The following is a 14,580-nucleotide window of genomic DNA, read 5'->3' on the forward strand; positions in this document are numbered from 1 at the left end:
ACCAACGAGCAAATGGTTTCGTACAGTCAGTGCTCGGTAGAGCAAATTGGTGAGGCTATACGGTTGCTTAATCTAAATAAGCAAGAGATGGATACTGACGCAATGAAGCAGAATGAGATGCTGACTCTCGCACAACAAACTTTCAGCCACATTCGTCATAACAACATTCAACGTCAGTATTACGACACAGCTCTTTTAAAGACTTTTCACCAAATCTTTGCTGGCCTTACTGAAGCTCTTATCTAGAAAGGCAAAGCTCAAGCGTTTAGCGTCAATATGCTCAGTGCTGCTGATCTCAAAGTACCCGAAGAGGTATCAGCTGATGGAGTTGCCATCTTTGATGGCGTAAATGAAAGCGCTGAGAAACTTAAGGAGCTGTCCCAAGAACTAACTCGAGCTGTCTTAACTGATGCTTTCAGACTCCCTGAAGTTGACAAAACGGGGGAGAAAGAACATGCAGCTAGAGCTCAGTATGAGCGAAGTCAGTCGTCGCAACACAGGAAAAAAAAATAGATAGGCTAGCTCAGTATAGGCTAAGTCAGTTGTAATCTATTTGCCTTATCTATATATATTTTGTTGTGTAATCACTGACTTCTATCTATATATCATATCTGCATCTTTTATTCAATTTCTGAGTTATGATATATGTTATATGTTACTAAGTACTGAGTCATTATGTATCTTCAATTAAATCAGCTATGTTTAATACTTGTAACATTTATTGACTAAATCAAATGCTGATAACATGTTTGACATTGACCTATGTGTTTATAAAACATTCTGATAAGAACTCATTGAACAACAAATTACTCAACACGCTCTATATGACTAAACCTTCCGCTTAATACTGAGTAAATAGAATATGTTGAAATAGCTGACCTATATCTGAAAACTGACCTTAGACTTACTCATTTAAACCTTTAAATGTTTTGAGTAAAACTAAGTCAGTAGCTCAACCCTTATGGGGGAGTTTGCTAAACTATACTAGGTCAACTATCATGGGGGAGCTCATACTGAGTTCCTCGCTGAATAGTTTTGCCAACATCAAAATGGGGGAGTTTGTTGAAACACCTTTCCACATAATTTTGATTTGACAAATTTGTTTAAGTATAATTTAAAATACATATTCTAAACATACTAAGTTTAAATGCTTTGATTTATTCTACTAATGTGTTTGTTCAATGTTGAGTTAAAACTGTTATAAGACATAAGAATTAAAAGGCCCAAGCCCAATACGGAAGCCAAGGCCCAAGTCAAACAACTCAGTACAACTCGGCCCGCGTTTGTCAAAACATTGCCGTTCTGGACAAAACGCAACTCAGCATGAGAAGGATCTAGAAGACCTTCGGGAACAACTTCAAGATGAAGCTGCTGAGTAGATTCGACAAACGTACAAGACAGCAGCTGGCGAAGGAAAACTTCCAGACAAAGTATTTCCCCTTTGGGCAAAGTTCAGACGACACAGTATGCTGTCCAGTTGACTTTACCATAAAAGGAGAGACAGCCTGCTGAGCTGACCGAGGACAGAAGATACACAATTCTGATTGGCCGAGAGCTCTGAGCAAGTCAGGATGACAACGACAGGAAGCCGTTTCCCTCCAACGGTTATTTCGAAATTCGAAATGACCGATGCCGAGACGTCTCTATAAATAGTGCCATCAGAAGCTTCACTCAACACAGAACTTGATCAAGCCATTACGCTGACCAAATTTCTACACAAGTTCTGCAAGCAAAGAAGCAAAGCAAAATCTTACACTACAATTCTTATATCTGTGTAAAAGTCTAGAGTGATTATTTCAATCATCTAAAGTGTCTTAGCAAATCTTTGTATAGGACAAAACACTTATCGTTTCTAGAGATTATAAAGGAGAGGCTGAGTACTCGGTTTTAGTACTCAGCGAGAGATTAGGATTGAGTAGAGGTATAGAGGAAGGTACTCTTGTCATACTCAGTTGATAAGATTGTAAAAGGTTTGAGGCTCTACCTTTAAAGAGCTCAGTAGAGGATTCGAAATCTCGGAACGTGTTCCGGGGACAGGACGTAGGCTTAGAAGAAGCCGAACCTGGATAAATCTGCTGAGTGAAGTATTTCTTACCTTTAACTCCTTATATATATTGCTTGCTTAAAATAACCAAAAACTGACCAAGTAAAGAGGTCAAGTTTGAGTTGTGCGCATTAAACGTCTGAGCTCAGGAATAGACTCTAAGTGCTATCTCCTTACTCAAGCTAAGAAACTGACCTACTCACCAGTTGACTAAGCCAGTATCTTGCTGTTTACTCAGCGCCGCTGTTAAAACCTTTTTTCCTTAGAAAAAGAAGTCTGCCCTAATTGCGAAAAAGTTTAAATAGTTCCTAACCCCCCCTTGGAACTATACTTGCAACCTTACAAGGGACCAACACATAGTTCTACCGTCATTCTAGACATTCACCGCTCTAAGCTTTGTTCACCATTTTATGCTTTATTCGCTCTTCTAGGGTATTGGCACTCTAGACACTAGCGCTTCTAGCCTTTACTCATTCTCTAAAGTGTGTTTACATTGTTTTTTCGAAAATTTCCTTTTCCATTCGCAATTCAATTTTCCATGGCGTAAGTTTCCATTCAAGGATATAAATAGGTGGCCAACCCTATATCCACAGTTATTGCTTTTAACATATGCTTTGTCTTCACCATTTTAGGCTTTATTTATTTTTCAAATTATCTCTTCTTCGTGAAAATTTCACTTTTCATTAGTCATTTTTGTCACTATTTTTTCCATGTAGGCACTCATCATGTAGGCTTTATTTATAATCCTCGAAATGGAAACTACAAGAACAAAATAAATAAAGGAAACAGAAACGAAATCAAACCGTAAAGCGAAGGTTAACCCGAGGCATGAACTACCAATTCCCTTGAGACAGACTGCACCGATTTGGTGACCTTCTCCCAGGGTACAATGGATTACTGATGCGAACTCTAACCATGTGCCAAGGTATCATACCGGAAGCAAAAGGACATCAACAAAAAACGGACTGCTTCGAAGAAAAATTTCAGTGAAATCTGTTTGTTCTGTGTTATGCATAAAGTACACAGATTCATTACATATAGGGTTGTCGGATTCCACAAATTGAATGCAATTCAATTTGAATTTGTAACCACTGAATTAATTATATTAATTCTACTTTGAATGTAATTCAATTTAAATTCGTAACCACTGAATTAATTGTCTTAATTCTAATTTGAATGTGATTCAACACAGAATTAATTTAGTAATTAATTTGTATTTGACTGTTGCTCAATTGGTCACGTTTGAGCATGAAGATGGCATTCAATACTCGATCTTTTTGAGCGTGTAATATACCGTTAAAAAGCTTTCATGTAATAGAATATGCTCTCATCACTACAAGAAAGTAGATTTTTAGTGGGGAATAATTAGGGGAGAAACTGAATTCCCCACTAAATGTAAAACAATTGTGACGTACATCAATTTCCCCACATAAGTTAATGTTTTAATGGGGAATCCTAAATTTGCCACATAAAATCAACATATTGTGGCATATTTGTAATTTGCCATAAAAGAAATGTATTTTATGGGGAAATTTTAATGTCCCCACTAAACTATATAGGAATTAGTGGCGAATCTAAAAAATTGCCACATAAAACTCAAAATAGAATCTAAAAAAAAAAAAAAAAAGGCGGCAACATTAAGTGCCCAAACTTTTTGATTATATATAAATAAACCATTAAGCGCCCAAATTTTGGGGAAAAAAGTTTAAAACAAAAAACCAATATTATCAGAACTGGACCGGACATCAAACCGGATTGGTAACTGGGTCACGGGTCACTTGGTCAGACCGGATGGCTCGGATTGGTCGAACTGGATGACGTAATAAATAAATAAATAATATATATATATATTAAATATATATAACTAATTTAAAATTATTTTTATACATTATATATATCCAAAACAAATTGTAAACAACATTTGGTTTGTTATTTTTTATTAATTTGAGTCTTAAATATATGACGAATAAATTAACTTTAGAATAAATTGAAATATATCAACGTATTCTATGTCGTGAGATCTTTTTAAAAATATATTATAAACTCAAAACGGACAAGTGATGAATGAGAAATTGATGCTCAAAGTGAACGACTTAAAATGGTTTGGAAGAGGATAAAAAAAAATTAAGCATTCACATCCCACATAGGAAAGAAATGAGAAACTTCACTAGTTTATAAGTAAATGATGTTTACAAACCTTTAACTAATTACTAGGGAAAATGCTCTCTCACGCGTAGTGGGGGGTGCAATTGATTAACTGTCGGGTTAGGGGCGCACCCGCACGACGTGGGCGACGCGAATGCCGCCCAATTCATTTGCGCCCCTAAAATTAAAAAAACAGCCCGCCCAATTCATTTTTGCCACCTAAAATTGAAACAACAGCCCGATTCCAGATCGGACCGCCGGGTCAATCCCGGGTCTCGCCGATTTTTTTAACATTAAAAAAACCGGGCAGGCTCGGACCGGCTTCCTCGCCGGTTCCCGATTCGACCGGCCAGTCCGGTCCGAGACCGGCTTCCTCGCCGGTTCTCGGTTCAACCGGTCGGACCGGCCGGTCCGGTCCGAGCCTGATAACATTGCAAAAAACCTAAAACAGAATAACATTTTATAAAATCAGTATTTGTAACCCTCACCCAAAACCCTCATGTCGTAACCCTCACCCAAAACCCTCATGCCAAGCTCAAAAATCAATATTTGTAATCAATCCCCAAGCCCAAAAGCCATTCAGTGTTTCAACGATTCCTAATTGTGAAACATGGTGCGATGCTATCTAACCTACACATCATTGCCTTTCCAATTAGAGGTACGTTGATCTTTGCATCTTATAATATCAATTTATTTCCCTATGGTTTCTGGTATTTGATTGATTATGCTTTCTAATCATATGATTTCTTTGATTTCGCTGTGCTTTTTAATAATACGGTCCGTTGAGAAGTGGAAAATCAATGCTCCTAAACGCACTCGTCGGTAGACTTCAATGAAATGGACTCACCGGAACAGTACTAGCTGACAACACAAAAAACTCAACAAACAAACATTAAACTGCACAGATTTTGTATCTCAAGATGATATTCTTTACCCATATCTCACTGTTAGTGTAACCCTAGTCTTTTGCTTTTTACTTGGCAAACCCACATCCTTATCTAAAAAAGAGAAGATATCGGTGGTCGAGTCAGTTATGAATCATTTGTTATAATAATGAGTCTGCATTTCTTTCCATTTGAAAATTGTCAAGTGCTTGTCTCTGTTATGATTTTGGATTTATTATGCTATTTTTGATTTGTTTGCTGAAGTTTTTTCTATAGGGTTGATCAATGTTGTTTTTTGTCTTTGTTATTTCCAATTGTCTTGAAGGCCCTCACTTATTTTAGATTTGTATATTATTGCTATTTGGTGTACTGAAGTGGACCGCTTTTGGGTTGTTCAATATCATTAGTTTGGATTTACATGCTATTTAACTTGATTTTCTCTGTGTGCTTTTATTAAAATTAGATGGTGTTTCTTTCCTTTGCTTCTTCATAGTGTTGGCTTTTCCTATTTGTTTGTTGTAAATTTTGTTTATTGTAGCCGGAGCAGTGAGTACTGAGTAGTCACTACTAACTTCGGTTCATAACTGGCCTAATCTCTTGTTCATCAACTATCACTCTTAGTTTACAGTCTTGAGCCATTTAGAAAGGTTAATCGAATCACTAATTGTTAATATTTGACTTGTTTTGATTTCTCACATGCATTAACATAACATTGATCGTCTGTTTGATTTAAAATCCCCTCGACGATCTTGTCTGTCCTTAACTGATATTTATTTTTACTAGAAACATTAGAGATAAGATAAATTGTGAGGAAAGTGATCACCTTTGTTCTGGGCATAATGGATTATATGATTTGCACTTCAATGGGAATGTTTTGAGGCCATTGCCTTTACTTGTTTAGCTCTTCCTTTTCTCGTTTTTGTATGTCAGTTGAGGCTTAGATACAAAGACATTTGTTAAATGCTAACCCAATTTTGATATAAATCTGACGTTATTATGATTCCTTAGGTAAAAGTTAGAATAATCTCCGTTAGTTGTGTAAGAAGTTGATAACTGAATGGTTTTTAACTTTTATTTTGCATTTTAACTATTTGTTCATATCACAATAGTATGATAAGTTATATATGCTATAGGTTAATTAAAGATTTTTGTTATATGTTATCCATTATTTTTTAAAAGAGCTGGACTTTGATTAAGCTTGACATTCTGGTCATGGTCTTCACAAATTAATTTTTGTGGAGAACCCTTGAATTTTATAGGATGAACTTTAGACAGTTTGTAACTCGGAGATTACCAATACGTGGTTCAGAAAATTTTCTTAACTTTAGAGGCATCATATTCACTTAATAGATACTTGAATTGTGATAAACAGGTTGTCAGAGATTAATATAAGATCTACAATTGGGCGTTAACTATGAGCTTACGTTTTCAGTTCAAACGGTTCCATGACATGGTATGAGAGCCTCATAGACCAAATGGGTGAAGGTTGGAGTCCTGGCAGCCTCATTAATTTGTGGAATTAAAAACAAATGGTGCGATAGGCTTGTGTTGAGGATAAGGTAAAAATTGATCTATTTTACAATAATTTTAAGCTAGCCCATGTAATTGTTTCTTTGAAGAGGGCTGGCTATTTGAAAGTTTTATCTTATTAATTCTTTCTTAAATTGTTTTGCAAAGAAAAGAAAAAAAAAATTCTATTGATAATGATTGCTGTTTTTTTTTTTAATTTCAATGATCAATCTTTTACCATCAAGATTTAAATGGACTTGAAACTCGGGTTTTGCATTTTACTAATTATAGCAACACTAAAATTGAAGTTGAGAGTAGTTCAATTAGGATACTTTTTTTTCAAAATCACTCTCTTTGATTTTCATGTTTGTAAAAGGCTGCAACAACTTATTGACACGCAATTAACTTAGAATCCATGTAGAGTTTATAGTCACTGAACTTTTATAATATATCTAATGTTAGTAGAAGTTTCTCTAACTACAAAAAATTATTCTCCCCTGGTCTGAGAACTGTAGGAATACTACTTGTAAATGAATGCATGACTTTTTGTTTTCTTTATCGGTTACCTTTTCCTTTGCTATTTCAAGCTTGGAGAATGTCATAAGGACGACGTTAGAAGGGATGAATAAAAAAAATTAATTTAATTAATCTCTTATTGTATACAAAATTTAACGAAATTGTACCACTATAAAATTTTCATATGTTTCAAACCTATATACATCAAGATCTTTAACTCAGCACATATATTTCAGCTATTTACATATAAAACAATAATGATTGCTTATGATTTGTGTTTACTTGTAGTGCAGATTCTATTAGACAATTTTGAGCAGTTTCAAAGCGCTTAGATTATGAATCCCAACTTCTGTATCTCCAAATCCATTATATTTCAGTTTGCTGCATTTACGTGAGCTTTACCCAAGGCTAGTCAACATGGCACTATTTGAGGTATTTTTTAAAGCATGTAATTCTCCTACTAGTCTTGTATGTTAGAATGAAATATGTTAAACAATTGACTAATGAATGCCAGATTAGAATGAACTTTTTGTCAAGAGGAAATTGAAGTGGAAATTTGTATGATGCATCTTGTGGAAACTGTTTTTGCATTTGTTGATAAATTGGTACATGCTTCCTGAGAAATTAGAGCAATTGGACGGAATAAATCTGCCATTTAGCCCTGTTTAGCTCTTTCTCTCCAAGTGTCTAATTGATGACCTTATCAAATAAGGGATTGCTTTGTTGATTTTAGGAGTTTAAGAACCCAATTGATTTTAAGTATATAGTTTAAGGGCTGAATTGAGCTTTATGCCAAAGATATATATATATATATATAGGAGTTTTGGGAGTTTACATGTTGTGACTACTTATTTCGTGTAAGTAGATCGTGTCTTGACGAATCAATTTTCAGCTTAGTGTAAATTGAGTCAATTCTATTTCCTTTTCTTTTGCTAAGAGAAATGCAATTTTTACATCACAGTTTTCCCAATATAATACAACAGAAGTTGATATGGAAATTGAGTCGCACATGCCACTACTAGAAAATCACTGTTTACTGACGGAAATTTCCATCAGTAAACACCTAATTTCCGTCAGTAAATCAGTTTACTGACGAAACTTTGACGGATTGAAAAACGTGGATAAAACACACGTCAGTAAAATATTTTGACAGAATGCTGACGGATTAAATTGACGAATGCCTGACAGAATTTCCGTCAGAAAGCCTTGACGTTTTTCTTAACAACCATATTCCGTCAAAACATTTTGACGTTTCTATTGACGTTACAACCGTCAAAGGTTTAGAATCAATTTTTTTAAATAAATAATTATTGATTTTATAATTAAAATTCATAATACATTTATAAATATTATTTGTTACATTATAGTTGGATTGAAGGGAGCTAATAAATAAATAATAAATAAAAATTGCACACCTTTGCATTAAATTAACAAGGAGCTAATAAATAAAATTGCACACCTTTGCATTAAATTAACAATCTAATTTATTGAAATTTTGAATTAGAATTTGTATAGTATAGAAGATTTGAAGTCTAACACTGAAGCATGCAAGTCCAGTAGCAGCTTTATTTTACACATGAACTAGTTTACATGCCAAACACTTGAACTATCTATCTCATCCCTTTAGCGCCTCCTACCATTATTTATTTTCGGTTTTCTCTCTTGAGGACGTGATAGTTTTTTGGCATCTATTTTCTATTTACATACTTCATTAGATTCGGGTAAATGCTTTCTCCAACACGTACTAATTGAAGGGAACTATATCAATACAAATGTATAGACTGCACAGTTTACTCAAATATAACACATAAAAGTGAACTTTCTAAGAATGTTATCTTCTAGTAAGTAGTAACAACATTTGAATCATCAAGTTAAAAAGGAAAATTACAATATGGAGGAAAAATCTAACAAAATCTCACCATTTTAAATGGTTCCTGATTCACAAACTGTGTCAAAGAGCAGGTGAAGGTATCGCCAAGTGAACCCATACTGAATTCTAGTCAATGACATTTCGAACCCTTTTGAATTTGAGTAGTCTCTCCTCTACAAAAATGCCAATAGAGGAAAAAACAATGATTAACCCTGTGCGTAATTAGACAATGATTGATGATTTCCAAAAGTAATATAGAGCATTTCTCAAGTATCAATATGAATCAGCAAAAGCCTTTCCATAACAGAATAACTAGAAAGTTGGCATATCATTTCCATATTTCTTAAAAAAAAGGACCAATAGAAACAACGAAATAAGAAATAGACCACACAAGAATTACTAAAGTTCACTGACATATTACTCAACATAAAGAGCAAGAATATGATTATTTATTGCTTATGATGCCACAAGCAATACTAAAGTTCATTAACCTTTATATAAAGAATATTATATAATTGTTGTTACTTCAAGTAACAAAAATGGAAGAGAGCTAAATTATAAAAATGAAGGATCAACACCATGAATGACATTGACATAATGAAGTTTTGAGTTTCTTATATCAAAGCATAATTTAAAAGACATTTAAATTTTGTAAATTATCTGACTTGGTTCTAAATATTAGAGGAAAAAAATTATGAATATCTAGCAGCTAGAAAAGCTTTATCAATGATTTTGATTTTACAAGGTGAAAAGGCTTCCTTGAAGGAACTTGCTATTGAAAGAAAAAAATCTGATCAAGATTTGATTCTAGGCTACAGAAGGTAATACAATTCAATGAAGTGTTGATTCTGAGAAGAAATTATCTAGCTTTGTAAGTGTAGACCTAAATTCGTATAGGGATTAGATAAAAAAGTTAGATGGACGGATTAAAGAGCTTTCAGATAATAAAGATTCTGGTAGACATAAATATGCTCTATTGAAAGGTATTACCACCTGTACAATTTGCACAAAATGCAAATACTAAGATTTGATTCTAGGCACTATAGAAGGTAATACAGTTCAAGGATAGGTGGATTCAGAGAAGAAATTGACTAGCTATTTTAAGTGTAGACCTGAATTCGTATTGGGATCAGATAAAAAAAAGTTAGATGAATGGATTAAAGAGCTTTTGGATAATAAAGATTCTGATAGACATAAATCTCCTTTATTGAAAGGAATTACTTGGTCACCTGCACAATTTGCACAAGATGCAAAATACTGCTTGTTCATTAGGTGTTCAGGATATATTTGAAGTTCAGCATATTGAGACTCGAAAGAGTTCTGAATCATTAAGGAAGGAGAACAGAAAACTGTTATAAACCTTTAAAATAAGAGCCAAATGAACTAAAAACCAAAAGAAACCCTTATAACATGAGCTGTAAGGCCCAAAAAAAGTGTTAGAAACCCCTTCATGTGAGACAAAGGCAACCAAAACGACATTAATCCCTAAAATATGAGCCAAGAGCCCCTGAAACCGCTAGAAACCCTAAACCATGAGCCACAGCACCCCAAAAAATGAGGCTAACATACAACAACAACAACAACAACAAAGCCTTAGTCCCGAAATGATTCGGGGTCGGCTAACATGAACCATCATATAAAACCGTGTAAGTCAAGTCGTGTCAGCGACACAGATTCGCTCCCTCCAATCCGTCCTATCCACTACCATATTTTCCTCAATTCCCAGTAAACTCATATCACTCTCGATCACCCTCCTCCAAGTTTGCTTAGGTCTTCCCCTACCCCTCACCACTACATCCCTTTGCCACTCTTCGGTTCTCCTAACCGGCGCATCAAGCGCTCTACGTCTCACATGGCCAAACCACCTTAGTCGGTTTTCTCTCATTTTATTCTCAATAGATGTGACCCCTACTTTTGTCCTAATTATTTCATTACGCACCCGGTCCTTTCTCGTATGACCACACATCCATCTCAACATACGCATCTCCGCCACCGACATCTTATGGATGTGGCAGTGTTTCACTGCCCAACACTCCGTACCATATAACAATGCTGGTCTAATTACCATCCGGTAGAATTTTCCCTTCAATCTATTAGGCATGCCGGGATCACAAAGGAAACCCGTAGCACTCTTCCACTTCGACCAACCAGCTTTAATCCTATGAGCAACATCTCCATCTACTTCTCCATCCGTTTGGATAATAGATCCTAAATACCGGAAGCAATCCGAGGCTAACATCTTTTGATAAAATTAAGACAACTTGAGCAATTGAGGATAATGTATCTGTATCTTAAGAAATTTGAGAAGCTTTCACAAATCTAACAAATTTGAGCAGTCAACATAGATAACCTTAGGCAACCCACTCAAAACATTTTAAATTGTCTATTGTCTAGTATACTGGTACAAGTAAATTTGAAACTAATTTGTGGAAGTTCACAATAAAAGCTTAATTTCTTTACCATAACACATAGCTTCAAGCTCAACCAGATATCACGTTAGCAATGACCACATACATTTAAATAAACAAATATTAATCCTTGAATGTAAATCGAAAATTTAACCAGAGAAAAGAGTATGAATCTCATAAGGAATTACTAGGCAGTAAGAAGTAGACATGATCCCCAGAAATAAGAAAAGCGTGAAGAAGAAGAGTCATCCGTATCAGCAAGCTATAATTGTCAAAAGCACAAGAAGAATCGCGACCTCGAAATCCAAAGATAACCCATCACTAGAAGCAACCCAAACAGTCCCACAAGCAACCTAACCTAGAGTTCAAGAGAAATCGGCAAAACCAAAGTCAAAATTAGAAAAATTGAGGAAACAAAGAAGAGGAAACATGAAAACAAGTGAGTTTTCTTTACCAGATGGATTCTCGAAAGTAAGCGAAGATAAGGAGTCCTAAACCCAACTCAAGCAACTGTCACCATTAGAATAGGAAAGCATAACATCGATCAAAGGAAGAGAAAAATTAAGTTTTCATTATTCTCTATAGGGAGAGGAAACAAAGATTGAAGAGAGATCAGCGGCCAAAAGAGAGAGAACGATAGAATGAAGAGAGAGAGTGAAAAGAATGAATTTATAGGGATAAGATTAGGGTTTAATATGAGCCGTTCGATCAAATTATGATCAATGTCCAGATCCAACCTAAGATGTAAAAACTACCTCTTTGCCCCTATTTGATTTAAAATTCGGATCAGGGCCCCTTATAAAAAAAAAAAAAACTTGAACAGGTCCATGAAGGCTCAATCATTTTTGCCCAAATCTTTATTTATTTAATTTTCTTTTAATTAACCCTTTTAAGTAGTCTTCAGTTTTTCTAAAGGGAATTAATTAGTGTTTAGGTTAATTAGGTCAATTTTGCATTAGTTCAGCTTTTGATCAAATTAATTAAATTATAGTTAAATTAATACATGGAGCTTTGTTTAACTGAATATGCTTTCATCAAAATATAACGTAGGAACAATGGCGGGAATGTTCCCGCCATTATATTCCGACGGAATTATCATTCCGTCAGAAAATTCCGTCAGACGTGTTTGATGGAATACCTTTTGACAGAATTCTGTCAAATATTATTCACGGAATTCATTTCGTCAGAAATTTCCATCAGCAATCTGGATTTTTCTAGTAGTGTGCTGATTTTTGGTATCAATTCAATTCGAGTTTGTCTCAAAGACACTATATAGAACCATATCCTCCATGCATTATACAAACATATTCTGGAAGCACACAAGGAGCATAAGTGTTTTCATGTCGTCCTTGTCTTACCACTCTTCCCAGACTTCCAGGCCTGACCCTTGATCTTTTCAGTTTAATGTTAGTTTTGAGTATATAAGCAACGTCCTCTGCATTTTGATTTCCCTTATGTTCTAATGTTTCTTTGGCAGGGAGCTGTAGATGATAGTGGTGCAGCAAATGTCGGAGCCATAATGCATTGGTATAACACTAGACGTTAATATCTCAACAGTTTGGACGACACAATTTCTCATTATCTTGCATGTTTGTAATAGATAAAGCTTATAACTTATGACATTATGGTTATGTATTTTTCCCATGTTAAATTTAATTTTATAGTTTAATTTGTATCTCAATAATTGCGTGTAATTTTCATTTTTCACTAAATTGTATAATTTCTATAAAGTACACCCATATAATGGAAAATGAAGATCTATATTAATATAATGCTTTTATAGTATTTTTATCTATTGGGTATTTGTTTTTATATATATAAATTTAAAGTTTGGAAATAAATAAAGTGGTATAGTGGAAAAAATTGCATCACAAAAAGCCTCATATGGCAAAAAAAAAAAAAAAAAAAAAAGACACAACAACCTTGATATTATAGGTTATAATGACAAATTTTTTGCCACAAACGATTAATATTAGAACAAATATCGCCACAAACTGTACTCTAATATGGCATAAAAATTCACTGCAAAAGGTTCTCAAAATATGGTATTATTTTTTGCCACAAAAATACATATTTTGTGGCATTATTCGCCACAAAATGCAATGCTTTTGTGGCGTTCGATTACGCCATAAAATATATGCTTTTATGGCATGCAATTCTCACTACAAGAAAAACACTGATCTGCTACGGAAAATTTAGTAGGAGAATAATACAATTCTATAGCAGATGACGGTCAGCTACGGATCTCCTACAGACACAAATCGGTAGCAGAACGTATCATAGGGGATTGTTTCCTACAGAAATTACGTTCTGTCGGAGAACGCTCCTACAGAAAGTCACCTACAGATGGTTGAAGGAGATATTTCCTACAGATATTTGCTACTAAAGGTCCGTATGAGATTCTCACACATCATCATTATGAATGTCGTAGGAGACTTTTATCCATCTTTTGGTAAAATGTATTAATAAAAAGCAATTTTGGATTGAAGGGAACTCGCACTTTATATATATATATATATATATATATATATATATATATATAGGGTTAAGGTGCAAAAATACCCCTAACGTTTTGGGTCAGGAGCAATTTTACCCCTAACGTCTAAAATGGTGCAATTTTGCCCCTAACGTTTGTAGCCAAGAGCAATTTTACCCCTAACGTTGATAAATTGGATCAATTTCAGAAATAATTCATCAAACTGTCTTCTCGGTAATGAATCTTATCATCTACACTTCACATGTGCGTCATTTTATCAATAACAAATCATAAACATATGTTGGGATGTGAAAAAAATAATAATAATAAAATATAATGTCTTTTGTACGAATTAGACAAAAAAAATTCAAAAAATTCACCGAATTTATAAATATTAATCTCAAATTCTATTATTAAATTACAAAAGACATGAAATCCTTTTTTTAGAATGAATTGATATGCAATTGGTGTAAAATAATGAATAAAAATATATGTGTTTTATAATAGTGTCTGAAATTGACCCAAATTACCAACGTTAGGGGTAAAATTGTTCTTGGCTACAAACGTTAGGGGCAAAATTGCACCATTTTAGACGTTAGGGGTAAAATTGCTCCTGACCCAAAACGTTAGGGGTATTTTTGCACCTTAACCCATATATATATAAAGAGAAATTTCTACGAAAAAAAAGAATTAAAAGATACAAAGGATTATTATTAAACAAATGAACA

The 14,580-nt window shown here is 34.3% G+C and overlaps 1 long non-coding RNA gene across 1 annotated transcript; it reads right to left on the bottom strand.

The window, feature by feature from the left end:
- Window positions 1-8,886: 8,886 nt before the first annotated feature.
- LOC136202372 (uncharacterized) lies at window positions 8,887-11,991 on the bottom strand. The gene is made up of 3 exons (XR_010674420.1): window positions 11,831-11,991; window positions 11,565-11,734; window positions 8,887-9,141 (listed from the first exon to the last, which is right to left on the bottom strand). It is a non-coding gene; the product is annotated as an uncharacterized lncRNA (long non-coding RNA).
- Window positions 11,992-14,580: the final 2,589 nt, after the last annotated feature.

Source organism: Euphorbia lathyris, chromosome 8 (assembly GCF_963576675.1).
Source record: "Euphorbia lathyris chromosome 8, ddEupLath1.1, whole genome shotgun sequence".
In the NCBI taxonomy this organism is placed as follows: domain Eukaryota; kingdom Viridiplantae; phylum Streptophyta; class Magnoliopsida; order Malpighiales; family Euphorbiaceae; genus Euphorbia; species Euphorbia lathyris.